This window comes from Mus musculus, chromosome 9, assembly GCF_000001635.26.
Source record: "Mus musculus strain C57BL/6J chromosome 9, GRCm38.p6 C57BL/6J".
Classification (NCBI taxonomy): domain Eukaryota; kingdom Metazoa; phylum Chordata; class Mammalia; order Rodentia; family Muridae; genus Mus; species Mus musculus.
This window is the reverse complement of record NC_000075.6, coordinates 5,142,738-5,155,368: the sequence shown is the minus strand read 5'-3', so window position 1 is coordinate 5,155,368 and position 12,631 is coordinate 5,142,738. Positions and strand designations below refer to the sequence as shown.

Below are 12,631 nucleotides of genomic sequence, written 5' to 3'. Positions count from 1 at the left end.
GTAAATCTAACCAAGAGTTATCATGATCTTTTGTATTCATCCATGACTATATGTAACCATAACTCCGTTATAAGATTAATAAGTTCCATTTACTTGCATTACCTCACATATTTACTCACATAGCTCATTATAACTCAGTGTAGGTGGATTTTGTAAAATGTAGAGACTTTCTCAGACCTGCTACACAGTCCTGCAAATACAGAAAGAAATGGTAGTGACTGCGTTAAGGACAGAAATTTGCTCTGTAGCTTATAAATATGTGCACTTATTAAATGTGCATGCTCACTTGAAATTGTATAGATACATGTGTATAAATAAGATTTAAGATTTCTTCCAGAACTGTTTTCTAAACTTATCTAATATGTTAGGGTACAAACAGGTGCTTCTTATTTCTATAGCATAAACTTTTATATAATTATAAAACTCTCATTCAGCTAATTTTACATAACTGAAACATTTCTTAATATTTTTCATTTAAGCTTTATGTGTTTTGCATACATGCAAGAAGAAAATATTCATTGTTTATGAAAGCAAAGCATCTCCTTTATTCTTTTTAAAAATAAATTAAATAATCTGACTGATAGGAATGTTCATGGGTTTACACATACACAACTGTATAAACACATAATCATAAATTTATTGATCACAGTTATATAATAAAAATAAACAGGGACTTATCATTTTGAAATTGCCAAGAATTTTAATTGTTTTAAAAATTCTTCTACCAATTATAATCTAAGGAGATCTTCTCTCATTTCTGGCATTTTGTAGAAAACACTGAAGCAAAAGTATTTGGAACACTGGCTCAAGGTCACACAGATCATGAGACTTATTTTGACCTTGAAGTCAACTCTCAGCATGGTGCTCTTTACCAATCAACTGTATTTCACTACTTTGATTGAAGGAGTTATACTATAGGATATGAAAATCAAAGAGCAGTGTTCTACATTTGTGCATAGAATACTCTCTTCTTCACAGAGGTTGATTCTGGGTTGAAAGGTGAAGAATGAAAATAGATTCACTCCTTTGATTATTTCATTTCAGGCAACAAGAAAAGTGTGTGGCAGTGATGTACCTTCAATTTAATTTCAAATAAATTATAAGGAAGGGATGACTATACCAGAAATTCAAAAATGAGAAAAAATTACTTGCTTTTAAATATCTGAGTGGAGACTTTGAATTGCATATTTCATTTGTTATGCATAAAATGTAGGAAAATGGATATATATATACCATTAGACATATATATACATACATATATATAAAGACTATTAGACTACAATAGACTATTATATATATATAACCATTAGACTCATGTAAACTTAAACTTTAAAACACAGCAAAACAATTTAATTTTTCAAAAAATTATTTTAGTTATGTATCCTTGTACCAATATATTGATCTGGATAGGTCCCTATTTTTCATACATACATATATATATATATATATATATATATATACACATATATTTACATGTGAAAATATAAAAATATTTTAATTGTTATTGATTAAATGAAATATATGAAGCTCAAATCAAAAACTCATTGAGCAAGTAGCATCAAATGATTAAGTTTTAGAGTTCTAAGTACATGGAATGTCATGTACAATGAATTCAAGGTGAGGTCATTAAGCAACAAGGTAATGCAAAACAGTAATCAACTTACTGTAAAACAACACAAGGAGTAATAAGGTGTAAACATAAGCAAAGTTCAGACATAGGCAGAATACAGACCCATGAAGGGAAGAATGCAAAAATGGAGGGTAAGATCTCAAAGAAAAGAAGGCAAGATAAAGACCAAATATGCTTAACTTTGAGATATAAAATACTACAAACTAGTACTCTGAGGCACTTAATTTACAAAGGTTAAATAACCTAGATAAAACTAATATATTTTTAGACAGAGTAAAGCTAACTCAAAAATATAAAAAATGTAGAAAATGTGTAAAATGCATGCATCCATTTAGCAATTATAAGTCAATTATTATGAAAAATGAATAAATCAAAGGTTTTAATTGATGAATTCAAGAAGAGTTTAAAGAATTAGCAGCAGTTCTGAACAAACTACAAAAAAATTATCAGAAAATGGATGCTTCTGCCAGTAAGTCCAAAGAAGCAAAACGAAAGAAAGTTACTACATTAAAAAGTGCAGACAAATATGATGTCAAAATATTCAAGAACATATTTGCAAGTTAAACCCAGGAATGTGTAAAATATGCCATGGCCAAGTGGGATTTACATCTCAATAATGAAAAATACATTACTTAATACCAATATCAAAAGCAAAAGGAATTACAAGTTAAATTTCTACAGATAGACAGACAGACAGATAGATAGATAGATAGATAGATAGATAGATAGATAGACAGACAGAAAGATAGAAAGATGGACAGATAGATATTACAAGGTAGCAAAAAAAGGATGCAGAAAATAACTAAATTTCCTCCCATTTTAAAAATACTAAAACTGTATTAACATGAAAAAATTTCCTCAAGCTTATAAAAGGAATCTAGTAAAAATCCATAACTTAAAGTTTCCTTTTTGCTTTAATGTTTTTATTTTTTCAAAAACAAATTTTTATTAGATATTTTCTTCATTTACATTTCAAATGCTATTCCAAAAGTCCCTTAGACCCTCCCCACGCCCTGCACCCCAACCCATGCACTCCTGCTTCCTGGCCCTGACATTCCTCTGTACTGGGGCATATAATATTCGCAAGACAAATGGCTTCTCCTCCCAATGATGGCCAACTAGGCCATCTTTTGCTACATATGCAGCTAGAGACACAAGTTCTGGGGGTACTGGTTAGTTCATGTTGTTGTTCCTTCTATAGGGTTGCAGACCCCTTCAGCTCCTTGGGTACTTTATCTAGGGCCTCCATTGGGGACTCTGTGTTCCATCCAATAGATGACTATAAGCATCCACTTCAGTATTTGCCAGGCACTGGCATAGCCTCAAAAGAGACAGCTATATCAGGGTCCTGTGAGCAAAAAAATGTTGCTGGCATATACAACAGTGTCTGGGTTTGGTAGCTGTTTATGGGATGGATCCCCAGGTGAGGCAATCTCTGGATGGTACTTCCTTCAAGCTCTGCTCCATACTTTGTCTCTGTAACTCCTTCCATGGGTATTTTGTTCCCCATTCTAAGGAGGAACAAAGTATCCACATTTTGGTCTTCTTTCTTCTTGAGTTTCATGTGTTTTGCAAATTGTATCATGGGTATTCTAAGTTTCTGGGTTAATATCCACTTATCAGTGATTGCATATCATGTGTGTTCTTTTGTGGTTGGGTTACCTGACTCAGTATAATATCCTCCAGATCATTCCATTTGCCCAAGAATTCCATAAATTCATTGGTTTTAATATCTGAGTAGTACTCCATTGTGTAAACATACCACATTTTCTGTATCCATTGCTCTGTTGAGGGACATCTGGATTCTTTCCAGCTTCTGGCTATTATAAATAAGGCTGCTATGAACATAGTGGATCATGTGTCCTTATTACAAGTTGGAACATCTTCTGAGTATATGGCCAGGAGAGGTATTGCTGCATCTTCTAGTAGTACGATGTCCACTTTTCTGAGGAATCGCCAAACTGATTTCCAAAGTGGTTGTACAAGCTTACAATCCTACCAACAATGGAAGAGAGTTTCTCTTTCACTATGTCCTCAACACAATCTGCTGTCACCTGAATTTTTGATCTTAGCCATTGTGACAGGTGTGAGATGGCGTCTGAGGGTGGTTTTGATTTGCATTTCCCTGATGATTAAAGATGTTGAATATTTTTCTCAGGTGCTTTTCAGCCATTTGGTTTCCTCAGTTGAGAATTCTTTGTTTAGCTTTGTACCCCATTATTTAATGGGGTTATTTGATTTTCTAGAATTCAGCTTCTTGAGTTCTTTATATATATATTGGATATTAGTCCCCTACCAGATTTAGGATTGGTAAAGATCCTTTTCCAATCTGTTGGTTTCCTTTTTGTCTTATTGACAGCATCTTTTGCCTTACAGAAGCTTTGCAATTTTATGAGTTCCCATTTGTTGATTCTTGATTTTACAACACAAGCCATTGTGGCTCTGTTCAGGAATTTTTCCCCTGTGCCCATATCTTTGAGGCTTTTCCCCAATTTCTCCTCTATAAGTTTCAGTGTGTCTGGTTTTATGTTGACTTCCTTGATCCACTTAGACTTGATTTATGTACAAGGAGGTAAGAATGGATCAATTCAAATTCTTCTACGTTATAACCACCAGTTGAGCTAGCATCATTTGTTGAAAATGCTGTCTTTCCACTGGATGGTTTTAGCCCTTTTGTCAAAAATCAAGTGACCATAGGTGGGTGGGTTCATTACTGGATATTCAGTTATGTACCATTTATCTACCTGACTGTTACTGTACCAGTACCATGCAGGTTTTATCACAATTGCTCTGTAGCACAGCTTGAGGTTCGGGATGGTGATCTAACCAGAAGTTCTTTTATTTTTGAGAATAGTTTTTGCTATCTGATTTTTGTTGTTGTTGTTATTCCAGATGAATTTGCAAATTGCCCTTTCTAACTCAGTGAAGAATTGAGGTGGAATTTTGATGGGGATTGCGTTGAATCTGTAGATTGCTTTCAGCAAGACAGCCATTTTTACTATATTAATCCTGCCATTCCATGAGCTTGGGAGATCTTTCCATCTTTTGAGATCTTCTTCGATTTCCTTTTTCATAGATTTGAAGTTCTTGCCATACAGATTTTCACTTGCTTAGTTAGAGTCACACCAAGGTATTTTATATTATTTGGGACTATTGTGAAGGGTGTTGCTTCCTTAATTTCTTTCTCAGCCTGTTGATTCTCAGTGTAGAGAAAGGCCAGGTTTTTTTGTTGTTGTTAATTTTATACCCAGCTACATTCCTGAAGTTGTTTATCAGTTCTATGGGTTCTCTGGTGGAATTTTGGGGTCACTTATATATACTACCATATCATCTGCAAATCGTGTTATTTTGACTTCTTTCTTTCCAATTTGTATCCTTTTTTTTTTTTTTTTTTTTTTTTTTTTTTGTCTAATTGCTCTGGCTAGGACTTCAAGTACTATATTGAATAGGTAGGGAGAGAGTGAACTGCCTTGTCTGTTCTCTGATTTTAGTGGGATTGCTTCAAGTTTTTCTTCATTTAGTTTGACGTTGTCTACTGGTTTGCTGTATAATTCTTTTATTATGGTTTTATATGAGCCTCCAATTCCTGGTCTTTCCAAGACTTTTATCATTAACTGGTGTTGGATTTTGTCACATGCTTTCTCAGCATCTAATAAGTTGTTCGTATGGTTTTTGTCTTTGAGTTTGTTGATATACTGGATTATGTGGATAAATTTCTGAATACTAAACCATCCCTGCATCAGTGGGATGAAGCCTACTTGATCATGATGGATGGTCATTTTGATGTGCTCTTGGATTTGTTTTACCAGAATTTTATTGAGCAATTTTGGATTGACATTCATAAGGGAAATTGGTCTGAAGTTCTTTTTCTTTTTTGGGTCTTTGTGTGGTTTAAGTATCATTTTAATTGTGGTTTCATAGAATGAATTGGGTAAAGTAACTTCTATTTCAAGTTTGTGGAACAATTTGAGGAGTACTGGTATTAGGTCTTCTTTGAAAGTCTGATAGAACTCTGCACTAAACCCATCTGGACCTGGGCTTCTTTTGATTAGGAGACTAATAATGTCTGTTTCTATTTCTTTAGGGGATATGAGATTATTTATATTGTTAATCTGATCCTGATTTATCTTTGGTACCTGGTATCTGTCTAGAAAATTGTTCATTTCAATCAGTTTTTCCAATTTTTGAATATAGGCTTTTTTAGTAGGATCTGATGATTTTTTTAGATTTCCTCAGATACTGTTGTTATGTCTCCCTTTTCATTTCTGACTTCGTTAATTAGGATACTGTCCCTGTGCCCTCTGGTTAGTCTAGCTAAGGGGTTATCTACTTTGTTGATTTTCTCAAAGAAGTAGCTCCTGGTTTTTTAGATTGTTGGTGTAGCTATTTTTGTTTCCACTTGGTTGATTTCAGCCCTGAGTTTGATTATTTCCTACTGTCTACGCCTCTTGGCTGAATTTGCTTCTTCAATATTCTATAGCTTTCAAGTGTTTGTCAAGCTAATGATGTATGCTCCCTCCAATTTCTTTTTGGAGGAACTCAGAGCTATGACTTTTTCTAGAGGACTGCTTTCATTGTATTCCATAAGTTTGGGTATGTTGTGGAATCATTCTCATTAAACTCTAAAAAGTCTTTAATTTCTTTCTTTATTTTTTCCTTAACCAATTTATCATTGAGGAGAGTGTTATTCAGCTTCCAGGTGTATGTGGGCTTTCTATTATTTATGTTGTTGTTGAAGATCAGCTTTATTCCATGGTGATCTGATAGGATGCATGGGGTTATTTTATATTTACATTTTTGTATCTGTTGAGGACTGTTTTGTGATGAATTATATGGTTAATTTTGGAGAAGATACCATGAGGTGCTGAGAAGAAGATATATCCTTTTATTTTAGGATGGAAAGTTCTATTGATATCTGTTAAATCTATTTGTTTCATAACTTCTATCAGTTTCACTATGTCTCAGTTTAGTTTATGTCTCTAGCATCTGTCCATTGATGAGAGTGGTGTGTTGAAGTCTCCCACTATTATTTTATATAGTGTAATGTGTGCTATAAGCGTTAGTAAGTTTCTTAATGAATATAGATGCCCTGGCATTTGGAGCATAGATGATCAGAACTGAGAGTTCATCTTTGTGGATTTTAACTTTGATATCTATGAAGTGTCCTTCCTTGTCTTTTTTGGTAACTTTAGGTTGAAAGTCGATTTTATTCAATATTAGAATGGCTACTCCATCTTGTTTCTTGGAACCACTTGCTTGGAAAAAAAATTTTTAGCTTTTTACTCTGAGGCAGTGTCTGTCTTTGACCCTGAGGTGGGTTTCCTGTATGCAGCAAAATGTTGGGTCCTATTTATGTAGCCAGTCTGTTAGTCTATGTCTTTTTATTGGGGGATTGAGTACATTGATATTAAGATATATTAAGGAAAATTAATTGTTGCTTTCTGTTATTTTTGTTGCTAGAATTGGAATTCTGTTCATGCAGCTATCTTCTTTTAGGTTTGTTGAAAGATTACACTCTTGCTTTTTGTAAGGTATAGTTTCCCTCCTTGTGTTGGAATTTTCCCTTCATTATTCTTTGAAGGTTTGGATTTGTTGAAAGATATTGTGTAAACTTGGTTTTGTCATAGAATACTTCGATTTCTCCATCTATGATAATTGAGAGTTTTGCTGGGTATAGTAGTCTGGGCTTGCATTTCTGTTCTCTTAGGGTCTATATGACATCAGTCCAGGATCTTCTGGCTTTCATAATCTCTGGTAAGAAGTCCATTGTAATTCTAATACATCTGCCTTCATATGTTACTTAGGATTTCTATCTCCAGTGTTGTCTCCCTTTGTGATTTCTTTATTGTTTCTACTTCCATTTTTAGATCCCGGATGGTTTTGTTCAATTCTTTCACCTGTCTGGTGGTGTTTTCCTGTAACTCTCTAAGGGATTTTTGTGTTTCCCCTTTAAGGGCTTCTAGTTGCTTACCTGTGTTTTCCTGTATTTCTTTAAGGGAGTTATTTATTTCCTTCTTAGAGTTCCCCATCATCATCAGGAGAAGTAACTTTAGATCCATGTCTTGCTTTTCTGGTGTGATAGTGTATCCAGGACTTGCTATGGTGGGAGAGTTTGGTGCAGATGATGCCAAGTAACTTTGGCTTCTGTTGCTTCTGTTCTTACACTTGGCTCCTGCCAACTTATCTCAAATGCTTGTTGCTTTAAGAGGGTTATTAACCTCCTTAAAATCCTCTACCAGCATCATGAGATATGATTTTAAATCCAAATCTTGCTTTTCCGTTGTGTTGGGGTATCTAGGCCTCACTCTGATAGGGCTTCTGGGTTCTGATGATGCCAAGTAGTCTTGGTTTCTGTTGGTAAGACTCTTGTGTTTACCTTCCACTATCTGGTAATCTATGGTATTACATCTTCCTGCTGTCTCTGGCTGGAGCTTGTTCCTCCTGTGAGTCTATTAGCCTGTGTCAGCACTCCTGGGAGATCTGCTCTCTCCTGGTAAGACCAGTGCACAGAGGGATTGTGAACAGCCCCACCTCCTGGTTGCATATGGAGGCCTGTAGAACCCTGTCTCAGCTGCTCTGCTGCTTCTCCAGCCTATTTACTCCTGAGTGGACCTGCCTTAGAGAGACACCAGAGAGAAAATGGTGATCTCACCTAAGTCCTGGGGTCAGAGCTCTCCCTGGAGGCAAACTCTTCTCTGGCAGACAAGCTATAAAGAGGACTGATAATTAGGTCCACCTCCTGGCTGCAGATGTTGGCCCATAGGGCCCTGTCCCAGAAACTCTGCTGCCTCCGCAGCCTGTGCTCTCCTGTGTGGACCCATCTTAGAGAGACACCTGAGAGAAAATGATGGTCTCCTCTTAGTCCTGTGGTCTGAGCACTCCCTGGAGGTAAATTCTCCTCTGGCAGGGAAGGTGCACAGAGGACTGAGGATCAGCTCCACCTGCTGGCTGCAGATGTAGGCCCATAGGACCTTGCCCCAGAAGCTCTGTTGCTTCTGTGGCCTGTGCTCTGCAGGCCAAGGCAGGAAGAATGAAACAGAGTCTGGGATGATTGGGGTCTGCAGAACTCTGGTAGAGTCAGGAATGCAAGAATCCTATTCCAGCTGGAGCCAGAGAAATACCCAGGGAGCTGAAGGGTACAGAAGCCCCATAGAACGATCATCAATACGAACTAACCAGTACCGACAGAGCTCCTTAGAACTATACCACAAATCAAAGAAAACACATGGTGGAACTTGTGGCTCTAGCAATATATGTAGCAGAGGATGGCCTAGTCGGTCATCAATGGGAAGAGAGGCCCTTGGTCCTGTGAAGAATCTATGTCTCAGTAAAGGGGAATGCCAGGACCAGGAATGGTGGTGGGTGGACTGGGGAGCAGGGGGAGGGGAGAGGGGATAGGGGATTTTTGGAGGGGAAACTAAGAAAGGGAATAACATTTGAAATGTAAATAAATGAAATATATAATTTTTAAAAAAGTTAAAAATAAAAGGAAGAAAAGAAAAGGATTTATTCAAGTGGCTAGTGTAAGGATAGTTCTTCGAGCTCAGGTTACATGGCAGCATAAACTGTCTTGACAGTATCACGGCCTGTGTTTTGATGAGACCCTCTGTGGGAGACAGGAGCCTGGCTAGGTAGACAGATGTATCTAAAGGGAGAGAATCTTCCTCCAAGTGTTAAAATACAGAAGGAAATAAAAAAAAAAAAAGAAAGAAAGAAAGGCCATGTCAGATGATCCTTGGTGAAATAGCTTGCATTCTTTGTGCCATGTGAACAGAGATGTTGACAATCTTGGGGAAATGGATAGAATTTGGGTGGTAAAACATTCTATTTCCTGAGACTAAGATGTTGCTGATACTCTAGTTGGATAGGGTGAACTTCTGGTGCTGGGCTACTTGACTGACTCCTGTGAACACCTAGTTGGGAGTTACCTGATTACATGTCCCAACACAGGGACAGAAACAGGGAGAGAGTTAGCCCCATTTTTGTTGAAACTAGAATGAGAGGTAAGTCTCAAGTTTGGAGATTTCCAAGGTTCAAAGATAATTCCTCCACCTCACATGCTACATGTCAGTTCCCCTGGTGATATGACCCATGTTCCTTATAAGTATTGTTATTTTAAGGTCTGTGAAGAATTATGTTGTAATTTTGATGAGAATTACATTAAATATGTAGATTGCTTTTGGTAAAATCACATTTTTCACTATGTTATTCTTAGTGATCAATGACCATGAGAAATATTTCCAATTTCTGAGGTCTTCTTCAATTTCTGTTTTTTAAATACTTGAAGCTTGAAGCTCAGCAACTATGAGGTCTGCCCTGACCCTTTATGCTCTATATTCCAGGCCATACCACTAACCTTAACCCCAGATGATTACAGCCATCAGTGACCATCATCTGAGTCTTTTTCCCCAATTTCCTGCCTGACAGACCCACTGAGAAAACCCAGCAGTGAAGAGATCCACCCTGACCACTCTATACTCCACTTCTTGTACACAATAATCCTGCAACTCTGGAGCTCTGCTATTCCTTAGAACAAACCTACAACAAGTCTACAAACATCAGGTACTATTAGGTCTGCCTGCATCCCCAGAAGCCTACTCTGAATAGGTCCTACAAGTATTAACAAAACTATGGATAAATGCTGCAGACTGGACTCAGTCAGTCCCTCAACCTGCGGGGAAATCAGGGTCCTGGTATTCAGGTGGGCAAGGAGTTGGTGAAAAAAGGCAGACACAAACACCAGAGAAAGTGTTGGATCTGAATGTAATATCTCACAGCAAGCATCAGACTTATAATACAGAAGAAAAACAAGGAAGATAGGCGATACATCAGCCAAGGTACATCAAGATGCATAATGGCTCTTTACACAAAACAGAGAAAATGCATATATAGAAGCAAGCAGGAACCAGACAGTGTTTACAACTGAGATAAAATCAGCCCTGTCTAAAATCAGCTGTTCACAGGAGCCAGATGAAAGGGCTAATATGCCCAGGTGCAATTCTAGACTATTGTTTAAGACACCACCAGGGGTCCATTAGTAAATACCCAACTATGGTATTCATCTGGGCCTAGTGAAAAACATGTACCAGGGAAGTTCCATTCTACCAACCCTTTCATTAATAATGCAATACTCTAGTTCCTCCTTAAACCACAACCCATCTTCTTTCTAATATTATGTAATGTAGGCTGCCATTATGTCTGTAATGAGAATTCTAAGTATACTTTGTTGAACTAGCCTTGAGATTTCTAGCTCCTATCTAGCAAACTGCAATGCCTGATTTCTTACTATCAACACTGAAGGCATTTCGTCTGAATGAGTAACATTCTAATGAAATTCCAAGTCCAGAGTTGGCTTAATGACTGCCTAACATACTGGTAGAAGCCAGGAAGCAATCTAACTTAGCTATTTGTCAAATCATTCCATCGGGGCACCTATAATAAAATAATACTGAAGGAAAGCACACAAAACTCTCAGGGACAAATCTGAAACACATCTGTGCTACGGGATGCCAAAGAACTTCCAGGAGACAAGTTTCTGTGAAACTTTTTGCCTCAGGACTGCAGCCAAGCTTTAGGGCTTGTCACACAGATCTCACTGGAGTTTGTGTGGCAGATAAACAGAAGGCAACAGGCCAGGCAGAAAAATACAATTAACAAAGTCCATGGCAATATGGTACCATCAGAAACAAGCTATCATACAACAAGTCCTGAATATCCTAACACATCTGAGTCACAAGAAAATGACCTTAAATCAAATGATATGTAAATGATAGAGACATTCAAAGATGAAATAAATTATTCCCTTAAAAAATACAAGGAAATGCAACTAAACAGGTAAAGGAGAAATTAGAAAGTATAAAGAAATAAAGGAAAATGCAATAAGTAAGGTGAAAAAGGAACAACTGTTAACAATCTGAAAATTAATATAGAAGCAATAAAGAAAGTACACACTAAAGCAATCCTGAGATGGAAAACTTAGAAAAAAAGAACAGAAACAACGTACACAAGGATCACAAATGGAATATAAGAGATGCAAGATAAAAATATAAGGTATAGAAGATATGATAGAAGAAACTGATACATCAATCAAAGAAAATACTAAAGCTAAAAACATTCTAACAGCAAACATGTAGGAAATTTGGGACACTGTGAAAAAAAAAAATCTAAGAATAATAGGGATAAAAGAAGGAGAAGACTCCCAATCAAAGGCCTAGGAAATATTGTCAACAAAATCAGTGAAAAAAAAATTTCCTAACTTAACAAAAGAGATGCCGATAAATGTACAAGAAGCTTATATAAACTGAATACAAAAAAAGAAAATCCACCTGCAACTTAATATTCAAAGTGAAAAATTTATAGAACAATGAAAGATTATTAAATGTCACAAGGCTAAATAGCATACACAGGCAAATCTACTAGAATGACACCAGAAGTCTCAGCAGAGACATTAAAAGCAGGAAGTTCCAGGGCTCATGGCTTATAGTCTCACAGATGCCAACCAAGATATCTATCCCAGAAAAAATTTCAATCATGTTAGATAGAGAAAATATATATTCCCACCTCAAAACCAAATTTAATCAACATTGTTCCACCAAGCCTCACAGAGAATACTAGAAGAAAATTTCCAACACCACATTGGCAAGTGCACCCAAGAAAACACAAAAATTAGATAACTACACATCACTAAAAGCAAACACACATATACATACACACACACACACCACCACCACCACCACCACCAACAACAACAACAAAATCAAAATATAATAGGAGCTAATGATCATTGTTCATGAATGTTTCTCAGCATCAATGATCTTGATTCCCCAATAAAAAGACACAGGCTAACAGACTGAATGCATGAACAATATCCCTCATTCTGCTGCATACAAGAAACACATCTCACCAAAAAAAGATAGACATTTCCCTTGAGTCAAGGGCTGGCATAAGGTTATCCAAGAAAGTGGACACAAGAAACAAGCTGGAGTAGCCATCATACCATCT

General features: G+C 36.6%; 1 long non-coding RNA gene across 1 annotated transcript in view; it reads right to left on the bottom strand.

The window, feature by feature from the left end:
* Positions 1–81: 81 nt before the first annotated feature.
* Positions 82–12,631, bottom strand: part of Gm40508 — a 28,065-nt gene continuing 15,515 nt past the window's right edge. The window contains exon 3 of the long non-coding RNA XR_870519.1: positions 82–190. This is a non-coding gene — a long non-coding RNA (predicted gene, 40508). The remainder of the gene's footprint in view (positions 191–12,631) is intronic.